The sequence below is a fragment of the Dromiciops gliroides genome, chromosome 2 (assembly GCF_019393635.1).
Source record: "Dromiciops gliroides isolate mDroGli1 chromosome 2, mDroGli1.pri, whole genome shotgun sequence".
NCBI lineage: Eukaryota > Metazoa > Chordata > Mammalia > Microbiotheria > Microbiotheriidae > Dromiciops > Dromiciops gliroides.
This window is the reverse complement of record NC_057862.1, coordinates 308,902,513-308,912,888: the sequence shown is the minus strand read 5'-3', so window position 1 is coordinate 308,912,888 and position 10,376 is coordinate 308,902,513.

Genomic DNA, 10,376 nt, shown 5'->3' with positions numbered 1-10,376 from the left:
TGAGGTCAGACAGATTTAGGAGATGGGAATTCTGGCATGTTCCCTGCTGCTTCACAAATTGGAGAAATCTCAAGGATGCTGATGTGGAGCTAGAAAATTATGCTTAAATTTTTTAATCTTCATAATAAATTACTTTGAAAATAATCCAGCTGTCTCACTAATAACGTTCAGTTGTCAAATCTCTGTTTGTCTCCAATTTTGTGATGAGAACTTTTGAAGCCAGCTTTCTTTGTTTCTTCTTTAAACTGCTTTAACCAAATTATCCTTAGCTGGCAATAGTCTTTAACCCACACCATTTTGTAATTTTGTAAGTGTTTTGTATTGACTACTCAAAGATTATTCCAGAGATAAAACATTTAGTTTCATACTTTCCTTAAATAGAGCAGGTAAGGTGAATAATAACTGATCTTTATATAGCTTTTTTCCCTTTTTTTTTTTTTTTGCAAAACACTTTCATTTGAACCTTAACTACTTTGAGAAGAAAGTGCTAGTATTCATCCCCATTTTACAGATGAGGAAACTGAATGATGCTGAGAAATTTGAACACAACCAAGATTACAGAGTCAGTATCTGAGGTGGCATTTGAATTGAAGTCTTCCTGTCTCCAAGTCTAGCACTCTGTCTATTAACCTAGCTATCTTTAAGGAAGAGGAGGACTACTTTGATAATATGGGAAGTTTTAGGGGGGAAATGCTATAATGTTTCAAATAATGTCTTCCATAATTATAAAGAACAATTTCTCTAAATTGTATTTTAAGTTAGCACAAGCATAACAGTTCACTTTCTCAGAGAACTCTAGGCTTTCGAAATACCTCATTTTAAAAAAATTTAAGGGGGCAGCTAGATGGCACAGTGGATAGAGCACTGGCCCTGGAGTCAGGAGTACCTGAGTTCAAATCCGGCCTCAGACACTTAACACTTACTAGCTGTGTGACCCTGGGCAAGTCACTTAACCCCAATTGCCTCACTTAAAAAAAAAAAACAAAAAAATTTAAAACTGTCAATAATATAGTTACCAACATTTGTTCAACCTGAATTTTGAAAATTGAGGCCTAGTCTTATTGCATATACAGAAATGGCCAAAGTTCTCTTCTTGGATCCCTAGATGTTTTCTATAATCCTAAATTGATTAGCAAACTCAATTACCACTACTAAGAACTAAAAGAAAAATACAATGAATAAGTAGCTGTCATGTCTTACTATTATTGCACTTAAGTGCAACAGCACTTGTATCAGTAGCTACAAACTTTTGAGATTAGTTATTGCTTAAACTTTATGGTATATATCAAATATTATTTGATGTGAACAAACAGTAGCTCATTTCCCCCAAAGTCTTTAAATTCAGTTATATGAAGGTTATGGAGCAAAGGTATCCTAATTTGAATTTAGTAGTGAGGTGAAATTTCAACCAACTCTTCCTGTCTCCAAGTCCAGCACTATGCTTTTATATATTTACAGTTCTTCCCTTCATTTCAAGAAATCCCAAAGACTTAAGTTTGCCTTTTATTTGCAATATAAGGTACCGAACATTCATAGGATACGTGGCACTTTAGCAGGTGCTAGCACCATGGAATCTAGGGTCTTGAGCCCCAAATGCAAATGAAGAACCAAGTAGAGATTATGGGGCAGTGCTAAGAAGACCCTGAATCAGATTTGTGCTCTTGGGTAAGTCCCTCTTTAAGGGTCTCATTTCTCTCATCTATAACAAGATAAAGGCTAGACTAGAAGATGTCTAAGGCCCTTTCCAGTGGGGAATTCAAGTTCCTATTTCTGACTGGAGAGTGAGGGGTTAAGTGAGAGCTTCATGATGGCAGTTCCCATCTCATATTTCATTTGGTTGATGGACTTCAGCAAATAGTACTCAAACAGCAGCATTGAATCAAGATTTGGGAGGCTCCCTAGTACAGACAAAAAACAGCTAATATTCCATGCTCTCAAACCTCACTACAGTATTCCTCTTGAACAAAGTTCCCATGGGTCTTAGATTGAAATAGTTTCTCAGACATTTGGTTCTTAGTATAGGGAATCAAAGGCACAGGCCACAACCTTTTAGAATTCACAAATGTGAATACTTGCTCATATTTAGTGATTGCATTATCTCATAGTACTCATGCTTTCAATTCCAGTGTCCTTTGTTATACCATAATAGACACCTTCTCTGATAATGGCATCCTTTATACCACTTCATCTGTGCAGTTCCACATTTGTGATGCATTATAGGTTGTTCATATCCTCTGTATAACTCTCCATTGCTCTTTGGGTGATCAGTCAATCCACAAGCATTTATTAAGTACCTACTATGTGCCAAAGGTGATACTGGGATACAAAGGCAAAAATAAATCAGCCAATGCCCACCAAGAATTTACATTCTATGGGAGATGACAACGTGTAGATTAATATATGTGTATACAAAATAAATCCAGGTACATTTTGGGAAGCAGGCACTAGAATCTGGGAGGGGAAAACTAGGGAAAGGAAGAAGGGAAGAAGAATTTATTTGTGACTACTAGGCATTTTCAAAAAAAAAAAAGGACATCATGTATCATTTAGTCCAGTTTTGAAGAAATAAGTGATTCTAAGAGGCAGAGGTGACATGAGACAGCAATTCTAGGCATGGGAGAATATCCAGTGTAACTACATGGAGAAATGACTGGATGTAGAAGAGAATAACGGCATGTAATAAGGTTGGGACCAGGTTGTAGAAAGCTTTAAAAACTAAACCTAGTAGCTTATGTTTTAGTATAGAAGCAATAGGGAGCCAGTGGAGTACTGAATAGAGGAATGCCCTGGATTTTAGGAAAATCACTCTGGCAACTGCGTGGAGGCTGGATTGGAGTGGGGGAAGATTTGAGGCAAGAAAACTAAATAGAGGCTATTGCAATAGTCCAGGCAATAGCCTGGTGAGGGCCCGAAATGGGATGATTGCTATAAAAGTAGAAAAGGAGGAATGATAAAAGATATTGTGGGGGCAACTAGGTGGCGCAGTGGATAAAGCACTGACCTTGGAGTCAGGAGGACCTGAGTTCAAATCCAGCCTCAGACACTTAACACACACCAGCTGTGTGACCCTGGGCAAGTCACTTAACCCCAATTGCCTCACCCCAAAAAAATAAACAAATAAAAAAATTAAAAAAAAAAGATATTGTGGAGGTAGAAATGACAAGACGTAATATGGAGATATGGGGTGAAAAGGAGTTGAGCATAATGGTGAAGTTGTGATCCTGAGTGGCCTCAACAAATAGGAAAATTTGGAAGGTATGAGTTTTGGAGAAAAGATTGAGTTCTGCCCTATTGCCACTCCTTTTCTGTCTCCTTTGCTGAATCCTCCTCCAGCTCATGCTCTGTAACCATAGGTGTCCTTTAGGGTTTAGTCTTGGGCCTTCTTCTCTTTTCCTTCTATAGTACTTCACTTGATCTCATCAGCTTCCATAGTTTTAATGACCATTTTCATGCTGATGAGTTTCAGATCTACCTATCCTACCACAAACTCTCTGCTGACCTCCAATCTTGCATCTTCAGCTGCCTTTCAGATATATCAAACTGGATGTCCAAAGGACATCTTAAACTCAACATGTCCAAAATGGAATTAATCTTTCCCCTCTAAATCCTACCTAACTTGTTACTGTAGAGGGCACTGCCATCCTCTCAGTCTCTCAATCTCAACCTAAAAGTCATTCTGGACTCCTCATTATCTCTCACTCCACCTCCACCCCACTCCATCCAATCTGTTGCCAAGACTTGTCAGTTTTACCTTTGTAATATTTCTCAATATGCCCCACTTCTTTCCTCTGATACTGCTACCACTCTAGAGTAGGCCCTCATCATGCTTGGACTTTTGTAATCATCTGCTGGTAAATCTGCCTCTCAAACCTCTCCCCACACCAATCAATCCATTCTCCATTCAACCACTAGTGATTTCCCTAATGCAGAAGTCTGTGTCATCCCCACTACTGGATAAACTTCACTAGTTCCATATCAGCTCCAGGGATCAAATAAAAATGCTCTATTTGGCATTCAAAATTCTTCAAAACCTAGCCCCCTCCTACCTTGCTAGTCTTCTTACAACTTTTGTTTCCAACATGTACTTTTCAATCCACTGACACTGGCCTCATGTTTCCACCAACAAATTACTCCATCTCTTTGCTCTGGGCATTTTCTCTGTTTCCTGTGCCTGAAATGCCCTCCCTCCTTCATTTATCTACTGACTTCCCTGGCTTCCTTTAAGTGCAAACTGAAATCCCATCTTTTACAAGAAGCCTTCCCTAACTCCTTTTAACTCTACTGCCTTCCATCTGTTGTTTCCTATTTATCTTGTATATAGCTTGCTTTGTGTATATTTGTTTACATGGTGTCTTAGATCACTCCAGGGCAGAGATTGTATTGCCTCTTTTTTTCTCCCTAGCACTTAGCACTGGGTCTGGCATATAGAAGGCATTTAATAAATGTTTATTGACCAATGGAGTTCTATTTTGAATATGTTGAGTTGGAGCATCCAGTTTGAAATATCTGACAGATAGTTGGAGATGGGGAACTGGAGCTCAGGAGAGAAACTAGGGCTGGATTTATGGATTTAGGAATCATCTCCATAGAGAGAATTAAATTCAATGGAGCTAATCAAGTCAACAAGTAAGTATACAGATCAAGGCTTCTTAACATTTTTTTTTTCGTGTCATAGATTCCTTAGGCAGTCTGATGAGGCTTAGGGACCCCTTCTAAGCAAAATATATGTGTGTGTTTAAATTTAAGGAAATGCTAAATTTTAGTTTGAGGTTATTGAAAACAAAGTTGTAATTTTTCCCCCATTCAAATTCATGGACCCCCCAAAAAACCTATCCCTAAACTCCAAGGCTAAGAACCCCTAATATATGGGGAATATGCCCCAGAGCAGAGCCTTGGAGCATATTGACAGAGGATATGATATTGATGTTGAACAATCAAAGGAGACAGTAAGAGAAGTGGTCAGACAGGTATCAGGAGAGCCAAGAAAGCATTGTCACAGAGAGTATCTGAGAGCAGAGAATGGTTAGTAGAGGCAAATGCTACAGTCATCCAGAAGGATAAAGATTGAGAATAAGCCAATTGATCCTTGATTTCAGTTCTTCTGACACTAGCATTCCATTGTTTTTAGCCATATGCCAGTAATAGAGGAATATTGGCATTAAAAAGTTGGATCTTGTTTCAGGGAGGAGCTTGGAGTCTCTCCTGAGGAATCCAGTTTACAATCCTATTTTCCTGTTTAATTCTGGCCTCAGCTCATCATCCATTTGCAGTGCTTGTTCAGGATGTGAGGGTTGTAATTCATCCTTCATTTTCACAGGACCAATGATGTCACAAGGTCACACTTTGACTTGCAATGAATTGGATTTAAGTGAGGCAGAGCTGTACAAAATTGTTAGCCTCACTTTCTTTTGTCAAGTCATCAAAGCCCAATGACAAAAGTCAGGACATAGGTGATGATGGCTCAGGAAACAGTGGATGATCTTGGCATTTTCAGTGTCTGACAAAGCTCTAAGCAACCTTTATTGTTGATGGAACAAATTGTTCTAGCCCACCCATGTGACTGGGGGAAGTCTTCACATGCTTGGGTAGCATCATTCTAACTCACCAACAGGTTTGAGGCCTGTTACCCTCAAACTGGTTTGGCCAGGCTGGTTGCTACACAAAAGACAGCTTTTTGGAGCCACAGGTGAGAGTTGTGTGACAGGTGGACACCAAAGCTGAATGAGCAGCCCTGAAAAGGCCTTTCAGTAAGCCCTCACACAAGAGGTACTAGTCCTCCCTGAACACCCCATACATGAGGGTATGCTTATAATATATATTCTACATATACATGCACATATGCTAATTGATGAATTCTATGTGTTGCCCATAAAATTTCATATTTATTTGGACAAAAGTAATTCCACATTCACTTAGTCTTTCCTGTGTGGATAGTTGGAGGCAGGTAGGTGGCCCATTGGATAGAGTACTAGGTAGGCCTGGAGTTGTGAAGACTTGAGTTCAAATCCAGCATTAGACATTCACTAGCTATATGACCCTTGAAAAGTCACTTAACCTCTGTTTGTCTTAATCCCCTGGAGGAGGAAATGGCAAACCACTTCTGTATCTCTGCCAAGAAAACTCCATACAGAGTCATGAAGTATCAGACATGACTGAACAACAAATGTGGATAATTGGAACTCCTTACTTACGGTATTCTGGGATTTGATACATTCTTTTTTTATTTTAATTTTGTATTTTGTATTTTTTAATTAATACAGTATTTTATTTTTTTCCTGTTACATGTAAAGATAGTTCTCAACTTTTGTTTATACAAGCTTTCCAATTTCAGATTTTTCTCCCTCCCTCCCTTCCCTCCCCCCTCCCCTAGACAGCAGGTAATCTGATATAGGTTGTGTATATATATATATATATATATATATATATATATATATATACACATAATAACATTAAACATATTTCTGCATTAGTCATGTTATAAGAGAAAAATCAGAACAATGATGAAAAACCTCAAAATAGAAAAATATCAGCACCCAAAGCAAAAGAAATGGTTTGGTTCATTCAGCATCTATACTCCACAGTTTTGTTTTGTTTTTTCCTGGATTTGGAGATCCTCCTCTATCATGAGTTCCCTGGGACTCTTCTGTACCATTGCATTGGTGAGAAGAATACAGTCCATCACAGTAGATCAACACTCAGTGTTGATGATACTGTGTACAATGTTCTTCTGGTTCTGCTCATCTCACTCATCATCAGCCCATGCAAGACCCTCCAGGTTTCTCTGAACTCCTCCTGCTCATCATTTCTTACAGCACAATAGTATTCCATTGTATTCATATACCACAACTTGTCCAGCCATTCCCCAATTGATGGGCATCCCCTCAACTTCCAATTCCTTGCCACCACATAAAGAGCAGCTATACATATTTTTGTACATGTAGGTCCCTTTCCCCTTTCCATGATTTCTTTGGGAAAAAGACCCCAAAGTGGTATTGCTGGGTATGCACAGCTTTATTGCCCTTTGGGCATAATTCCAAATTGCTCTCCAGAATGGTTGGATCAGTTCACAGTTCCACCAACAATGCCTTAGTGTTCCAATTTTTCCACAGCTTCTCCAACATTTATTATTTTCCTTTTTTGTCATTTAGCCAATCTGATAGGTGTCAGGTGGTACCTCAGAGTTGTTTTAATTTGCATCTCTCTAATCATTAGAGATTTAGAGCATTTTTTTTCATATGGGAATAGGTAGCTTTGGTTTCTTCATCAGAAAACTGCCTGTTCATATCCTCTGACCATTTCTCAATTGGGGAATGACTTGGATTCTTACAAATTTGATTTAGTTCCCTATATATTTTAGAAATGAGGCCTTTATCAGAAATACTGGCCATAAAAATTGTTTCCCAGCTTTCTGCCTCCCTTCTAATTTTGGATGCATTACTTCTGTTTGTACCAAATTTTTTTAATTTAATGTAATCAAAATCATCCATTTTGCATTTTATAATATACTTTAGATTTGATACATTCTTACAAGCAGGATCATTTGGATGACCTTATCATTTATAGGAAATCTCTTTTCAATTAGACCCTTAATTACCTCTGTTACTAAACCCCATGGCCTTTTTATGGCCCTCATTCTTGGCTATCTTTCTGCAGTAGTGGTACAATTGACAATCCTTTCCTCAGTAGCTTCTGGGACACTGTCAGATGTTCATTGGTAGAAGAACATTGCTCTCCCTTCCATTTCTAGGCTTTCTTGGTTTCTTCTCTCTCTCATCCTCTGACCTATAAACATGTGTCCAAAGTTCCATTGACACATCAAGAGGTCCAAAACTCCTCTTTCTGTTGATAGAGTCACAATCTTCCCAAGTTACTTAGGTTTTAAGCTTCAGACATCTGATTTTTCCTTTTCTTTTACATCCAATAATTGCCAAATCTTGTTGAGTCTACCTACTTAGTCTCTAACATCTATCCCTTAACTTCAGTCTCATTACAACCACCTGAGTTTAGGCCCCCTTGCCAGAACTATCACTGATCTTCCTGTTTCTAATCTTACCTCTGCCTAAGCAGTACTCTGTATATATCATCCTATACATATATATATATATACATACATACTATATATATGTATATATACTACTCTGTATATATCATTCCTTTAATTATATGTCATTCCACACTAGTAATGTAGTGTTTGATAAACCCAAAGACTCCAGCTTCTGGGATAGGAACTCAGTATTTGACAAAAACTGCTGGGAAAACTGGAAAATAGTATGGCAGAAATTAAGCATAGACCAACATCTTACACTTTATACTAAAATAAGGTCAAAATGGATACATAATTTAGACATAAGAGGTGATACCATAGGTAAATTAGGAGAGAAAGGAATAGTCTACCTATCAGATCTTTGGAAAGGAAAACAGTTTATGACCAAACAAGAGAGTATATTATAAAATGCAAAATAGATAATTTTGATTACATTAAATTAAACAATTTTGGTAAAACAGAAGTAATGCATCCAAAATTAGAAGGGAGGCAGAAAGCTGGGAAACAATTTTTATGGCCAGTACTTCTGATAAAGGCCTCATTTCTAAAATATATAGGGAACTAAATCAAATTTGTAAGAATCCAAGTCATTCCCCAATTGAGAAATGGTCAGAGGATATGAACAGGCAGTTTTCTGATGAAGAAACCAAAGCTACCTATTCCCATATGAAAAAAATGCTCTAAATCTCTAATGATTAGAGAGATGCAAATTAAAACAACTCTGAGGTACCACCTGACACCTATCAGATTGGCTAAATGACAAAAAAGGAAAATAATAAATGTTGGAGAAGCTGTGGAAAAATTGGAACACTAAGGCATTGTTGGTGGAACTGTGAACTGATCCAACCATTCTGGAGAGCAATTTGGAATTATGCCCAAAGGGCAATAAAGCTGTGCATACCCAGCAATACCACTTTGGGGTCTTTTTCCCAAAGAAATCATGGAAAGGGGAAAGGGACCCACATGTACAAAAATATGTATAGCTGCTCTTTATGTGGTGGCAAGGAATTGGAAGTTGAGGGGATGCCCATCAATTGGGGAATGGCTGGACAAGTTGTGGTATATGAATACAATGGAATACTATTGTGCTGTAAGAAATGATGAGCAGGAGGAGTTCAGAGAAACCTGGAGGGTCTTGCATGGGCTGATGATGAGTGAGATGAGCAGAACCAGAAGAACATTGTACACAGTATCATCAACACTGAGTGTTGATCTACTGTGATGGACTGTATTCTTCTCACCAATGCAATGGTACAGAAGAGTTCCAGGGAACTCATGATAGAGGAGGATCTCCAAATCCAGGAAAAAAAAAAAAGAACTGTGGAGTATAGATGTTGAATGAATCATACTATTTCTTTTGTTTTGGGTGCTGATGTTTTTCTAATTTGAGGTTTTTCGTCATTGCTCTGATTTTTCTCTTATAACATGACTAATGCAGAAATATGTTTAATGTTATTATGTGTGTATATATATAAAACCTATATTAGATTACCTGCTATCTAGGGGAGGGGGGAGGGAGGGAGAAAAATCTGAAATTGGAAAGCTTGTATAAACAAAAGTTGAGAACTATCTTTACTTGTAATGGGAAAAAAATACTTTATTAATTAAATTTTTTTTAATTATGTCATTCCTTTGTTCAAAACTCTTCAGTAACTCCCCACTGCCTGTTGAATAAAATAGAAATTCTGTATCCTGTTGTTCACAGCCCTACATCACCTGGTGCCACTTTCCAGAATTCTCATATTCTTCTTTTTTTGCATTTACTGCATTTTAGTTAAGTGGACTACTTTCCATTCTATGTTTTCATCCTATCATATCCCATTTCCACACCTTTGCTCATGTGTTTCATCATGCCTACATGAATACCCTTCACCTGTCTGTTGAAGTCCAGCCCTTCAAAACCAATTTATATGGCATCATCATTCATGAAGACTTATTCATCCTCCCCCCAATCATAAAACCTAGCTAGTATCTCTCTTGAAATTTCATGAAGTGCTTTAACACAAGGGAGAGTAAGAAGCACAAGAGGTTCAAGATTAAATTATTTGTACATAGCATTTCTCTCTAAAATGGTAAATTCCTTGAGGTGAGGATCTATCTTTGTAAAGTGCTTAGCATGCCTTGCACAACAGTATTTTAAAAATTCTACTATATTATAATTTAAGTGTTCAGACTCTTGGGACCTGATAGATTGAAAATCATTTATTGTACTGGGAACAATATGCACAATTTTAAGTTGATAAGGAGATGGCACTAAGATGAGTAGAAGTAATAGAGACTCAAATGTTACTTTCGTCATATTTTTGTATCTCCTACATCCACAAGGTATCAA